The following is a 12,107-nucleotide window of genomic DNA, read 5'->3' as shown; positions in this document are numbered from 1 at the left end:
AGGCAACGGCTGCTGGGAGATCTCAAAGTCATTAGGTCCGAAATGTGTTTTTTTCCTTCTCCTGGCATAGTTGTGAGGCAGGATCCAATCTAGGAACACAAGAATTAAACATAATGGATGTTTACTTGTAGAAAGTTGTTTTAAAAGGCCTGTAGGCTATGCTAAGATTCAGTATCATGGATCGTTCTCATAACTTTGTTTAAAATGGGGGTGTAGCTCAGTGGTACAGCATGTGCTTAGCATGCTTGATGCCCTGGGTTCAATTCCCAGCACCTCCATGTACCCTTTTTATTTCCTCACAGCTGAATATTGGCAAGTTTCTTTCATTCTTTCCCTATTTTTCTCTTTGTGAATATTTTTACCTGTCTTTTTCCTACTCATAGAAAGATAAATCGTTTGATAGTTACTCACTTGGACCATAGTCCTGGGCACTCCTTGAGCCTCCCAACTTGACTGCTTAAGCAGAATGAAGTCAGGAGGAACTGAAATAAAAGAAGGTGCTCACTCAGGGCCTGCTGACGCTGAAGCAACAACATTCCACCGCTTCATAGACAGCCTAGTCTCCTTTACTACAATTTCTCCTTATTATTAACAAGTAGGGAAGAAAAGGACAGATGGAAAGAGAGAGGGGTAAGTGACTGTTGGACAAATCCCTCTTGGGTCTTGTCCTTTTTCCCACTCACCTGTGCCTGTGCCAATGGACAGATTGCAGGTTCAGGAGAAAAGTTTCCTTCTGATTTCTTTTTCCCATTCCTCTTACACTTCCATGCCCACCCACATAATTTTGGTCAGCAAAAAGCAAGTGTAATCACCAGTCATGGAGATCTGTGATGCCCACCAGAGATATCTGTGATCCTAGCTCTTTTTAAAGGTGAAGAAGTGTTCGGATGCTATCCACAGGTAAGGCATTTCTCAGGAATCCCTGAGTCTTCCAGCATCCACAATTGATAAAATTCTTTCCAGAAATGGAAAGAGCTGCTAAGCTCTCTTAAAGCCAGATATGTCTTGGACAAAAAGAGCTGCATCTTTCTATGTGAAAAATACCCTTACTCCCTTTTCCTTAGGAAGAAGGGAATTTTCTGACTTTCTGCCCTATAGAGAGAGCAGAGAAGACATAGGCAACCCTGGTACTCTCAAACATCTTGGGCCATCCAAATTCAATACATCCTAAAGACCTAGTTTAAAACCTTCTTTCACCTTCTCTTTTAGTTCTTCCACACCCACACCCACCTTTCTCATCCTACCTTCCCCTTCATTTTCTTCGTCACATAATGTGTCACCTTCACCCTCAGTTTCCTTTTTCCCAGTCCCCCTTTATCCTGTATCCAGTGGTTCCTTCTAGCGAAACCTTCCCAGAAGCTCAGTTCACTCCAATTCCCTCAGCACCACTTCCTAGGCTGGAAGTTCTCAAACATGGCTGAAAATTGGAAACATCTGTGGAGACATCAACGTTACAGATCCCATCCTCTCCATATCCAGTGATTCTCAGTCCATTTGGGATCTATAAAGGTAGAATCAGGAATGTGTATATTCAAAAAGTTTTCAGGCAGTTCCCCAGCTTTGGGAACTACTGCATTCTGATCTAAGACATTTACTTCCCTTTCAACTCTGTGTTGGACCTTGCTACTCACCACCTACCTTGCAATATCTTTCGGCTTCTAAGCACCCATGTCAGCTACTTCCCAGTGCCACCTGAGCCTCGGTGGGTTTTATGAGGGAGGTTAGGGTAAGGGAGACCACTAATGCTGGGAGCAACCAAAGAGTTGACATATAATGTATTCTAATGTTCAGGAAGACTCAAACTTCTCACATGTGAGAAAAATATCAGAATGAAAACTAAAAGCAAGAGAAGACACAATGATTAAGGATTACCTCCTAAATGTCACATGTGGGTTGACTGATACCACAAATTTTGGCAAGAGGCTAAAGCTCCTATTCTTTTAGCATCTGTGATGGCTGAGGTTTGAATAGTCCAGCAGCATGAGAGGGCTGTTACAAAATGTTTATATGCTTGCAGTTCTTGCTCAGCCTCATCATGCGTCCTTCATACTTCTTTATGGTTCTCAGAACTCTAGCTGCAGTTTTGCAAGACAAAGCCACTGCTCCATTTCCCAATCAGGGTTTTGGACTCCAGGGTTTACTGGAAGGGTGACTGTCTGTGACACCATATTCTTACTGTTTTTCACTTAGGATCTGTTTTCTCCTTCGATGTGCATCTAAGTTTCCCAAGCCAACTTTTCGGGTTCTGCTCTTTTGTATTCTTACTGAGAATTATCTGCTGTGGCTCTGATAGCCAGAAGTAGTGGACAGGCAAAACCCTGCTGTGATGGTTAGCAAATTTGTAATACCATGAAGACTCTGGAGATGAATAACTAGTTTGGAGTTTGAAGCTGAAGCTACTTGAATTACCGCTGGGTATAGGGTCATTATGAGTAGGCAATGATTTCGTTTTTTTTGGTCGGAAGGGGGCAGTGGTTAAGGTGATCAACTGCTCACTGAAAGGTTGGTGGTTTGAAACTATCAGCGGCTCCACGGGAGAAAGATGTGGCAGTCAGCTTCTGCAGATTATAACCTTGGAAACTCTATGGTGTCACTATGAGTCAGAATGGACTCCACTGCAGTATTTTCTGTTATTAATGACTCCGCATCGCTGAGATTTCCACGGCCTGGGTTTTAACTGCTCCCTTTTCCTGGAAGGAGTCCTGGTGCTGCAAGTGGTGGAAAGCTTAGCTGCTAAGTCAAAGGTCAGCAGTGCCAATCCATCAGCTGCTGTCTAGATACCCCACACAGCAGTTGGATTTTGGTTTTTCCCTGGGAAAGGAGTACCTAGGTAGACCTAAATAGTTAACACTTACTTGCTGTTAAGTGAAACATTGGAGGTTCCAGTCACGCAGAGGTGCCTCATGATCTACTTCCAAAAAATCAGCCATTAAAAACCATACAGAGGAGAGATCTACCTGGACACACATGAGGTCACCATGAGTCAAAATCTACATGAGGGCAACCAGTTTTCCATGGAAAACACGTCCAAATATGGATTCCCCTTGCTTTATGGGGACTTCTTATCTCTTATGGTTTTTGCCTACCGCCTGAACGTTTCTCTGAAACAATATTCGGGTTCAAAACCAAGTACAGTCAAGTTATGAGTAGCAAGAGGAAAATGTCTGTCTGGAGTATCGGTGCTTGGCCAAACGGTAGATGATAGTCCAAAGCTGTGTTTCACTGCTTGGGTGACACTGGGCAAATACCAGGAGGTCGAAAACAAAAACAAAACAAAACCGGTTGCAGTGGAGTTGATCCAGATTCACAGCGACCCTATGGGACAGAGTAGAACTCTCTCTAGGGTTTCCAAGGAGTGGCGGGTGGATTTGAGCTGCCTAATTTTTGGTTAGCAAGAATCCAGTATTCCACCAGGGCTCCAAATCTCATTTCCACAACACAGTGACATAAAGAAAGAACGACGACGCGTGCAATGCACAATGGATTAGCAGTCCCTTGCCTTAACCACTCGGCCACCTCGTCAGGAGTTAAGGGAAAAACAGTCAAAGAGAAGAAAAGCTTATACATGCAGTTTTGCTGTGAAATAATTTAGGCACTAGCACATCCTGAGGTAGCCCAGCGAGAGCCTCCCTTTGTGGTTTAGCTGCTTAAAAAAAAACTGTCCCCAGGGTCCTTTCAAACTCCCTCCCCCTTATCTTTTTTTCTGTCTCTTTAATAATAGTAGGAAACAGGAGCTTCATGTGCAGACTTTTGTTTTGGGTGATTGAAGAGATTCTGGTTCTTCTTTTCTCCCCTTCCCTGTCGTCTTCCTTCTGCTGTCGCAGTCACGTTAAGGAATGTAGAAGCTTATAGCATAGAAAGAAGAGCATTCAAGGAAGTCCACTGGGTTCTATTTTTGCTGTCTATGTGTGCAGGAATTGAATGGAAAATATTAGGAGAAGTGAATTTGTATTCCTTCAAGGTCGAGTTTAAACGATGTTGGAGCAGAGAAAAAGTGTAGAAGTGCAGAGGATCGAAACCAGGGCCTCATACATGGAATGCATGTGCTGTACCACTGAACTACACACACCTGTTCCTGAGGTGCTGCTGGATAACTTTTATCTAAAAGTAAGTGTTATTTCCTGAGATTTGCACTCCATGAGCGTTGAGGTACTGTTGTTCAGTGTTAAGAGGCATCAGCATCCGCTTTAGGCAGGAGGGGCTCAAGAACCACTGGAGGATACTTATTCTTTATAGGACTTGAAAGTGAAGGCAGAGGTTGGAAATATGTGTTGGGTAAATAGCCACAAGAGGTTTCCAGGGTAGATTTTGTACAACCTGGAGTTGTTAAAAGTCTGTCTTGTATTATGGGTGGCAAAGAATCAAGTCCCCATTTTCAGCTCTTTTGATTTCCTCTCTCGTTGTCTTAACCTCAGGCACAAAGCTAAAGAAATTAATCTTTTCATGCTAAAAGTGTTGATTATATTTGCTGTTTGCTCAGTCAGAATGTATGGACTGGATTTGATGGAGGAAAGCCAAAGCAGAAGGAAACCATGTAGTGATACATTCTGCATTTCATTATAAGGGTCTTTTCTCTTCTACGGAAGGAATCAGGTAACTCAGGGGCCCTACCAACAACCAGAAGAGGAAATCATAAGGCATGTATGAAACAGCAGCTTCAGGATGTAGAGGAAGGTGAACTATTAGAGTATGATAGAAAGTAAATTGACAGGATTTAAAGGACAAGAACAAAAGCGAATGAAGCATTTATACATTTAACATTTTTAAAAGTCATTTCCAAACAGAAGGAGGTACAGAAAAGGGGTTTTGAAAAACTGGGGATGCAGGGACACTGGAGAAAGTCTGGAAAGGGAGAAGGTAAGCTCACATGAAATTCAAGACATCTTGTAACACACTTGTCAGAATGTTAACACAGTGACCTCATGATAACACTTTGGTCTCCAGCTTGGATTGGTGAATGATCAGTAAGCACAGGCATGTGAAGGGTGGATAAACCCTGAAAAATGTACTTTGAGATTTGGGGATTGGAAATTCATTTGGGATATTTGTGGAAAACAAATAAGCTCGCTGCAAGGCTCTTCTAGAACCCTGAGATTTATCACAGTTAAAACTCAGTTCTTCAAACTACATAAGAAAATTAAGAGAAAATTTATTTCCTGGTACCAGATTTCTAGTGCTTATTTTCTTTTTCTCATGCTAGTTTGCCCATATATACGCCTTTGCTATTTTGTTCTTAAAAATAACATTGAGTCTTTTTTGAAAATGGCAGAGCATGATTTTCTGTCAGACTTGTTCTTTCAGTGGGCTCATGGGATTTGTAGAATAAGAACAAGAAGCAGTATGTGGTAGGTTTCACTTAAGGAGAAAACTAAAGTGTCATACACAAAACTGAAGGGGAAGTGTATATGTTTCTGTGTGTGTGTGTGTATGTGTGTGTAAATGCTGGCTGGTATCTTGGCTGTTTGATGCTGTAAAAGCAATATGTGTAATGTCAAGCACCCATCAATCCAGTATCATTCAGAATAGTTTCACTGTCCTAAAAATGTCCTGTGCTTCACCTATTCACCCCTCCCAACCTCACTGAATTGCTGGCAGCCATTGATCTTTTTATTGTCCAAAATTTTGCCTTTTCCAGCATGTCATGAATTTGAAATCATACAATATGTAGCTTTTCCAGATTGACTTCAGTCACTTAGCAATAAGCATTTGAGATTCCCCCGCCTCTTTTCATAGCTTGAAAGCTCACTTATTTTTGTTGCTGAATAATACTCCATTATATGGATGTGCCACAGCTTGTTTATTCATCTATTGAAGGACATCTTGATTGTTTCCAGTTTTTGGCAATTATCAGTAAAGCTGCTATAAACGGTTGTGGGCAGGTTTTTGGTGGACATAAGCTTTTACTTCATTTGAGTAAATACCTAGGATCACAATAGCTGGATCACACGTTTATGTACGCGTATGTTTATGTACGGGCTGTATTTTGGCTATTGTGGACTTGTTTTAATTTTCTTTAGCTTCATCTTGAACTTCCACATGAGCAACTGTCATTTTGAGGGTTTTTTTCTTTTGTTTATGTGTTATCGACAGTTTCTTTGTTCCACTTAATTTTCTGTGCTGAGTTGTTTTTATGTATTTCCTTTTCGTTTTTTTCATTGTTGTTGGTTTTCTATTTGCTGAGTCTTTACTTTTTCTTGTTTTTTATTTTGATGCATAGGATTTTTAGGGTCATTTGTGGTTACCATAATATTTATCTCTATTTTTCTAAGTTTAAACCAATCTTTTTGTCTTTATATCACCTTAACTTCCTCTCTATATGAAAGATCTATGACTACATTTTTTAGTCCCTCTTATTTGTTTTAATGTTGTCATCTATGACATGTTGATGTCTCTGTTTCTCTATTTTCAGTGTTTTAGCTTTGATTTATTTTTGTGTCTTCCCTCTCTGGGTTGATATCTGGTTGCTCTGTCCTGTGTTCTAGTCTTGGGATGTTATCTGATGTTATTGATTTTCTAACCGGAGGACTCAGTTTAGTATTTCTTGCAATTTTGGTTTGGTTTTAACAAGTTCCCTAAACTTCTGTTTATCTGGAAATGCCCTAATTTTGCCATACTATTTGAGAGACAGTTTTGCTGGATATATAATTCTTGGTTTGCAATTTTTTTACTTCAAGTCTTTGTATATGTCATCCTGGTACCTTCTTGCCTGCATGGATTCTGCTGAGTAGTCTGAGATTAGTCTTACTGTTTCTCCCTTGTAGATGACTTTTCATTTTTCCCTAGGTACTCTTAAAATTCTCTGTTTATCTTTGATTTTGGCAAGTTTGATTATAACTGTCTTGGCAGCTTTCTTTTGGGATCTACCAAGAGGTTCTCTCCCTCCAGAAGATTTCTTGAATCTTTACTTTGGTGGTTTGCTGAAGACATCATGGTCTGCCTCTTTATGTGATTTGATATTGACTGTTGTCCCCAAGCCCTCAATAAGATATCACATTTATTTATGTTTGCTTACTGTGTCCTAGCTTGTTCTGGTTTGTTTTGATATGCCGAAATAGGCTTGTTGTGTCAGATACTTTGATTATTGGCATCTTTGACCTCTCACGTTCTGTCTCCTGGTGGTTAGAACTGTTCTTAGTTATGTGAGCCCAGAAGTCCATTTAGTTTTCTTGTGTGGATTCAGCTCAAGTGTCCAGGTCACCAGCCACTGAGTGTGTGGTACAGACTGTCACTTACAGTCCTAAAAGGGCAGGGATGATTGGAGTAGGCACCAATATCTGGCTGCAGTACAGGGTAATGCACTGATAAAGGCAGGGGGCTGACGGCTGCCCCCGAGTGTCTGGGTGGAAGGTATGTCCTGGCTCCCTAGAGCATGTAGTTATGCGGTTTTTGCAGCCAGACTATGAGCACCCAATGACATTGACTATAAGTACTGGAAGTTGCCACTTATTCTTGTACCCCTATCATGGGTGGCTTGGTGGAATGTGTGAAACCACCAGTCCTCAGGCCCTGATGTGGGTAGGTGATGACCCTACCTAATGGGCAGGGTGGTGTCAGATGTCATGAATCTGTCACTCCCCATTATAGCGGATACAGATGAAAATAATCTTCAGGTATATACCCTGGTATACACTGCTGATGAGGATCTATGCTGCTGAAATGGGCCCACACACATCTAAACAGTAGTGAAAGGCATTCAAAGTCCATGGAACCCTTATGCCTATGCCTAGGCAAAGGTTCTGTGCCCACCCTGAGTTCTCAGCTTAGGGGAGCTGGCAGATTATTTTTTCCTGTTTGTTAATTTGTTCCTTTTCCAAAGCTGGGAGAATGGGTCAGGGTGCAAGACGGGTCCTACTTCCATCCCAGGGAGTACAGCAATTGCTGAAGGTGATTGGGAATAAGCAGAGTGGGGAGGGGTAAGGTAAATGGGAGAGAGGTACTTCCAAAAAGGATTTCTGTTATTTTCTTTTTTGGATCCCCTGGTAGGTTAGAAACTTATACTTATCTTTCACTGATGGAGTGCTGTTCCTTGCTTGTTCTGGAGATTAGAGCCATCCCTCTACAACTTGGTCTCTCCCAGTGTGGTAAATTTATCCAGAATGCCACAGTTGCCTCACTGCTCACACCAGGTGATCCAGCCTACAGGGTGCCAGTACCGGTCAGGTCTGGCAACTCCTCCCTGCTCCTGAATCACCTCTCCCTCCCCCTGCTGCTTAGCTCAATTCCCCAACTTTTTCTTTGATGTTCAGGGTTCCTAGATTGTCATATATAATCAATTCACTAATGTTTGGGGGTCTTCGTTGTAAGAGGAACCACAGGAAGTGTCTGACTACTCTGCCTCCTTGGCCTTGCCTAAAATGATATTAATCTAAATCATGCCTGCTTTCTATATTTATAATTTAACACTATTAACTAAAATAAAATAAAAATACAAACCAGTTGCCTTCAAGTTGATTCTGATGAATGGTGACCCCAAGTGTGTCAGAGAACAATTGTGCTCCATAGGGTTTTCCAAGGCTGATTTATTCAGATGTAGATGGTCCAGGCTTTCTTCCCAGGGCTTCTGGGTGGATTCCAACATTCAACTCTTTGGCTGTCAGCCCAACATGTTAGCCATTTGCAACACTCGGGGACTCAATTAACTAAACAGGGAAGTAAAATTAATATTATTTATTTGTAACTCTAATTTACACATAAGAAAAAAAGTCAAAGAATGATAGAGAAGCCAGAAGACAAGTAGTGTATGTGTCAGAGAGTTGTGGTCAAAACAGGCCTCTGGTGTGACTGAAAATAAAGAAGAGAACAGAAAATAAGAAATGCTCCATTCTGTGATGCTCATCTTTCAGAATTGGCCTCTCTAGAATGAATGAAGAAATGACAGCAGGTGAAGACCACCTGCTGGGCTAATTTTAAATAAAAGCCCTCCGTGTGCCTGGTTAGGTTCTCAAACCTCAGTCTCCGATGAGCAAAGAGTTGAGGCTTTCTGCCTTAACCACATTTTGACCATCAACTCGAATGTAAGTTTTTGAAGTATTTCTTCCAAACATGTTTTAGATTCTCTTACAAATTCTTCACCTCCATCAAGAGGTTGAAGTGTTCTAAATTCAGAGGAAAAAATTTATCCAACTTCCAGTTCTCCCAGCTCTGCACTTTGCTTGACCGAGTCAGCCTATGCTGGGGAGATGTTACACTGTGTGGTGGTATAGGCGGAGGAAGAAATAATCAAGTGACATGGTAAATAAAGATATCACCTACACCTGAATCTCAGTACAGTGGTTAAAATGGGCATACATGGGACTAGGAATGCACTGAACTATTCTGAAAATGTCATTCTGGAGGAGAGAGAGGCACATCAGTTGATGGAGAAAGGAAAGAGGTTGGGTGGTGTGAACTGAAGGAAGAGAGGAGAAGAAGGAGAGGGAGGAAGGGGGCAAGGAAAAGAGAAGCAGGCTTGTTCCAGAAGATGATTCAGTTCATTTTGCCCAAGACTGCCTTGCCTTTGAGAGCAATTCTTTGATCTTTCCTGCCTGAGCTATACAGGCTAAGCACATTGGAGGGCACACCAGAGGCTGAATTTTTGTTCGCAATTCAGATGTCGTTGATGTCGATGGTTTCAGTGGCAGCTGCAGGGATTTCTCGATTTCTGTACATGGATGTGGTTGGAGCAGTACTGAGAAAAGATGCGAGATGGGCCAGTAGCTTTTTATTAACCACCCTGTGACTGAGGAAGTTTACTAAGTTTTGCTTGAAATGCAAATTATAAAAAAGAAAGTTCCCTTTTGTTTGTTCCATGTACTTCTAACTCTTAAATGAAGCCCATTGAAACCCAAGTTACTCCTAAAGAAATTCTATCTGGTTCCTCTACTCTTCACACCCTGCTCTTAGCTCAAAAGGAGCTTAAAGAGTAGACTGTGACCACCGAAAGTCAGAGACTCTATGGAATTAGTAATAGCCACATACTCAGCCACCTTTTCCTCAGTCCTAGTATAGATGCAGAGGCAATGTAGTTTAGTCCCCGGCAAGTTAAGTACATGACCTCAAAATTGGCTTAGGGATGACCTGTGACAGACTGGTAGAAGGTGGATAGTTGCAGCTTTTGGAGAGAAGAGGAAAGGGGATGATACACTACAAAAGACCTACAGGTCTCTTGGCTTCCACCTCTTCTGCCATAACTGATCCCCCCTTCCTGTGGAGAAACTAGCCTTTTTCTTGCCTTCAAGCCTTCCTCTTCGAAGTCCCTCTACAAGATTTTCTCCTAGTTTAGGTCAAAACAGAAAAACTCTCTTGGTTCATATTCAGGATTGTATGATCCAATCCCAGTTGATTCATCAAGATTGTTATTATTACTCTGAGCACCAATAATTGAAAATATTTATAGGGAAATGTAGAATCGTTCCACAAGGATCTGACAACTGTCCTGGAATGATGTAGACTCTACCCAAGGTCTGTGGGTTAATGTGTCTGTGTTCCCCTCTTTTGACCCATGGGAGTTTAGAATTTGTGCTCCATTTCTTCTTTGGCAGCCTCTTCAAGAGATGGGACTCTCCCAACCACCAGAGAATGAGTTCAGGACAGATGGACAAATATGTTGCTATGCTCTTCGATGACTTCTATCTGCACGATATCCATGTCTGTGAATAAGAGGCAGACAAGACAGTGTAGGGAGTCTTTGCATCCTCAGCCCAAATCAGGGTTAAATATCTACTTCTCAACATTGTAGAACGTGCCAGAAAAGAAGATGAGACAAGGAAATGTCTGTCTTCTTCGGCAGGAATGAGTTCTTTCTCAGACATTATTTGAGAATCATGTGTTCTCCATTCCAAATAAGGAGCACTGATTTTTCCCAAATGGTAGAGCAGGTTATTCTTCTTTCAGATTCTGTGGCCACTTAACCTTCAACTTCCCCCAAACCCTATTAAATGACTGCTTAGTCTTTGGGCCGTATAGATGGTGGCCTATATATCAGCGATTGTTAAGAATGCTTGGAGGGAATGTATGGATGATAGAAAGGACAAAAAAAAACAAGTTTATGTGAGTACCATTGTGCCACTAAGTTAGTTAAGAAAGAAACACCAAGGCCAAAACAATTCAACTTAAGAAAGAGGTTTCTGAGATTAAAGATCTTTGGACATGCTTTGTGAGGAAAGAAAAAATGGAGATATTGGGTATTGAACCTGGGTCCTCATGTTTGCTAAGCACGTGCTCCACCACTGAGCTACTACTATTTAAACATTTATGGTCATCAAAAGACTTCATCAAAAGAGTAAAAAGAGATCCAACAGACTAGGAAAAAATGTATGGCTATGACATATCTGACAAATGTCTAGTCTCTAAATTTTATAGGAAAATCCAACACCTCTACAAAAAAAAGACAAATCATCGAATTAAAAAATGGGCAAAGAGTATGAACAGACACTTCAACAAAGAAGATGTTCAGGCAGCTAACAGACACACAAGGAAATGCTTGTGATTACTAGCCATTAACCAGAAAAACAAAACCCAGTGCCATCGAGTCAATTCCGACTCATAGCGAACATACAGGACAGAGTAGAGCTGCCCCATAGAGTTTCCAGGGAACACCTGGCAGATTTGAACTGCCGACCCTTTGGTTAGCAGCCGTAGCACTTAACCACTACACCACCAAGGTTTTCCACTAGCCATTAGAGAAATGCAAATCAAAACTACAATGAGATACCACCTCACCCCAATATTGCTGGCACAAATCAAAAAAACAAAAAATAGCAATTGTTGGAGAGTCTTCAGGAAGATTGGAACTCTAACGCACTGCTGGTGGGTAAGCAAAATGGTACAACTGTATTGGAAATAATATGGTGCTTCTTTAAAAGGTTAGAAATACCATGTACTCGTGTGTGCTAACCTTGCTCCTAGAAATATATCTTAGAGGAATAAGAGCCGTCACAGGAATAAACATATGTACGCCCATGTTCATTCCAGCATTATTCACAATAGCAAAAATATGGAAACAACCTACCTTCCCATCAACAGATGAATGGATAAACAAACTATGGTACGGACACACAATGGAATACTTGTTGTTGTTGTTGTTAGGTGCCATGGAGTCAGTTCTGACTCATAGTGACCCTATGCAC

The 12,107-nt window shown here is 41.4% G+C and overlaps 1 non-coding gene across 1 annotated transcript; it reads left to right on the top strand.

The window, feature by feature from the left end:
- The first annotated feature begins 206 nt into the window (after window positions 1–206).
- On the top strand, window positions 207–278 carry TRNAA-AGC (transfer RNA alanine (anticodon AGC)). The gene has a single exon. It is a non-coding gene; the product is annotated as a tRNA-Ala (tRNA).
- The last annotated feature ends 11,829 nt before the right edge of the window (window positions 279–12,107 follow it).

The sequence above is a fragment of the Loxodonta africana genome, chromosome 1 (genome assembly GCF_030014295.1).
Source record: "Loxodonta africana isolate mLoxAfr1 chromosome 1, mLoxAfr1.hap2, whole genome shotgun sequence".
In the NCBI taxonomy this organism is placed as follows: domain Eukaryota; kingdom Metazoa; phylum Chordata; class Mammalia; order Proboscidea; family Elephantidae; genus Loxodonta; species Loxodonta africana.
This window is presented reverse-complemented; position numbering and strand designations above follow the sequence as displayed.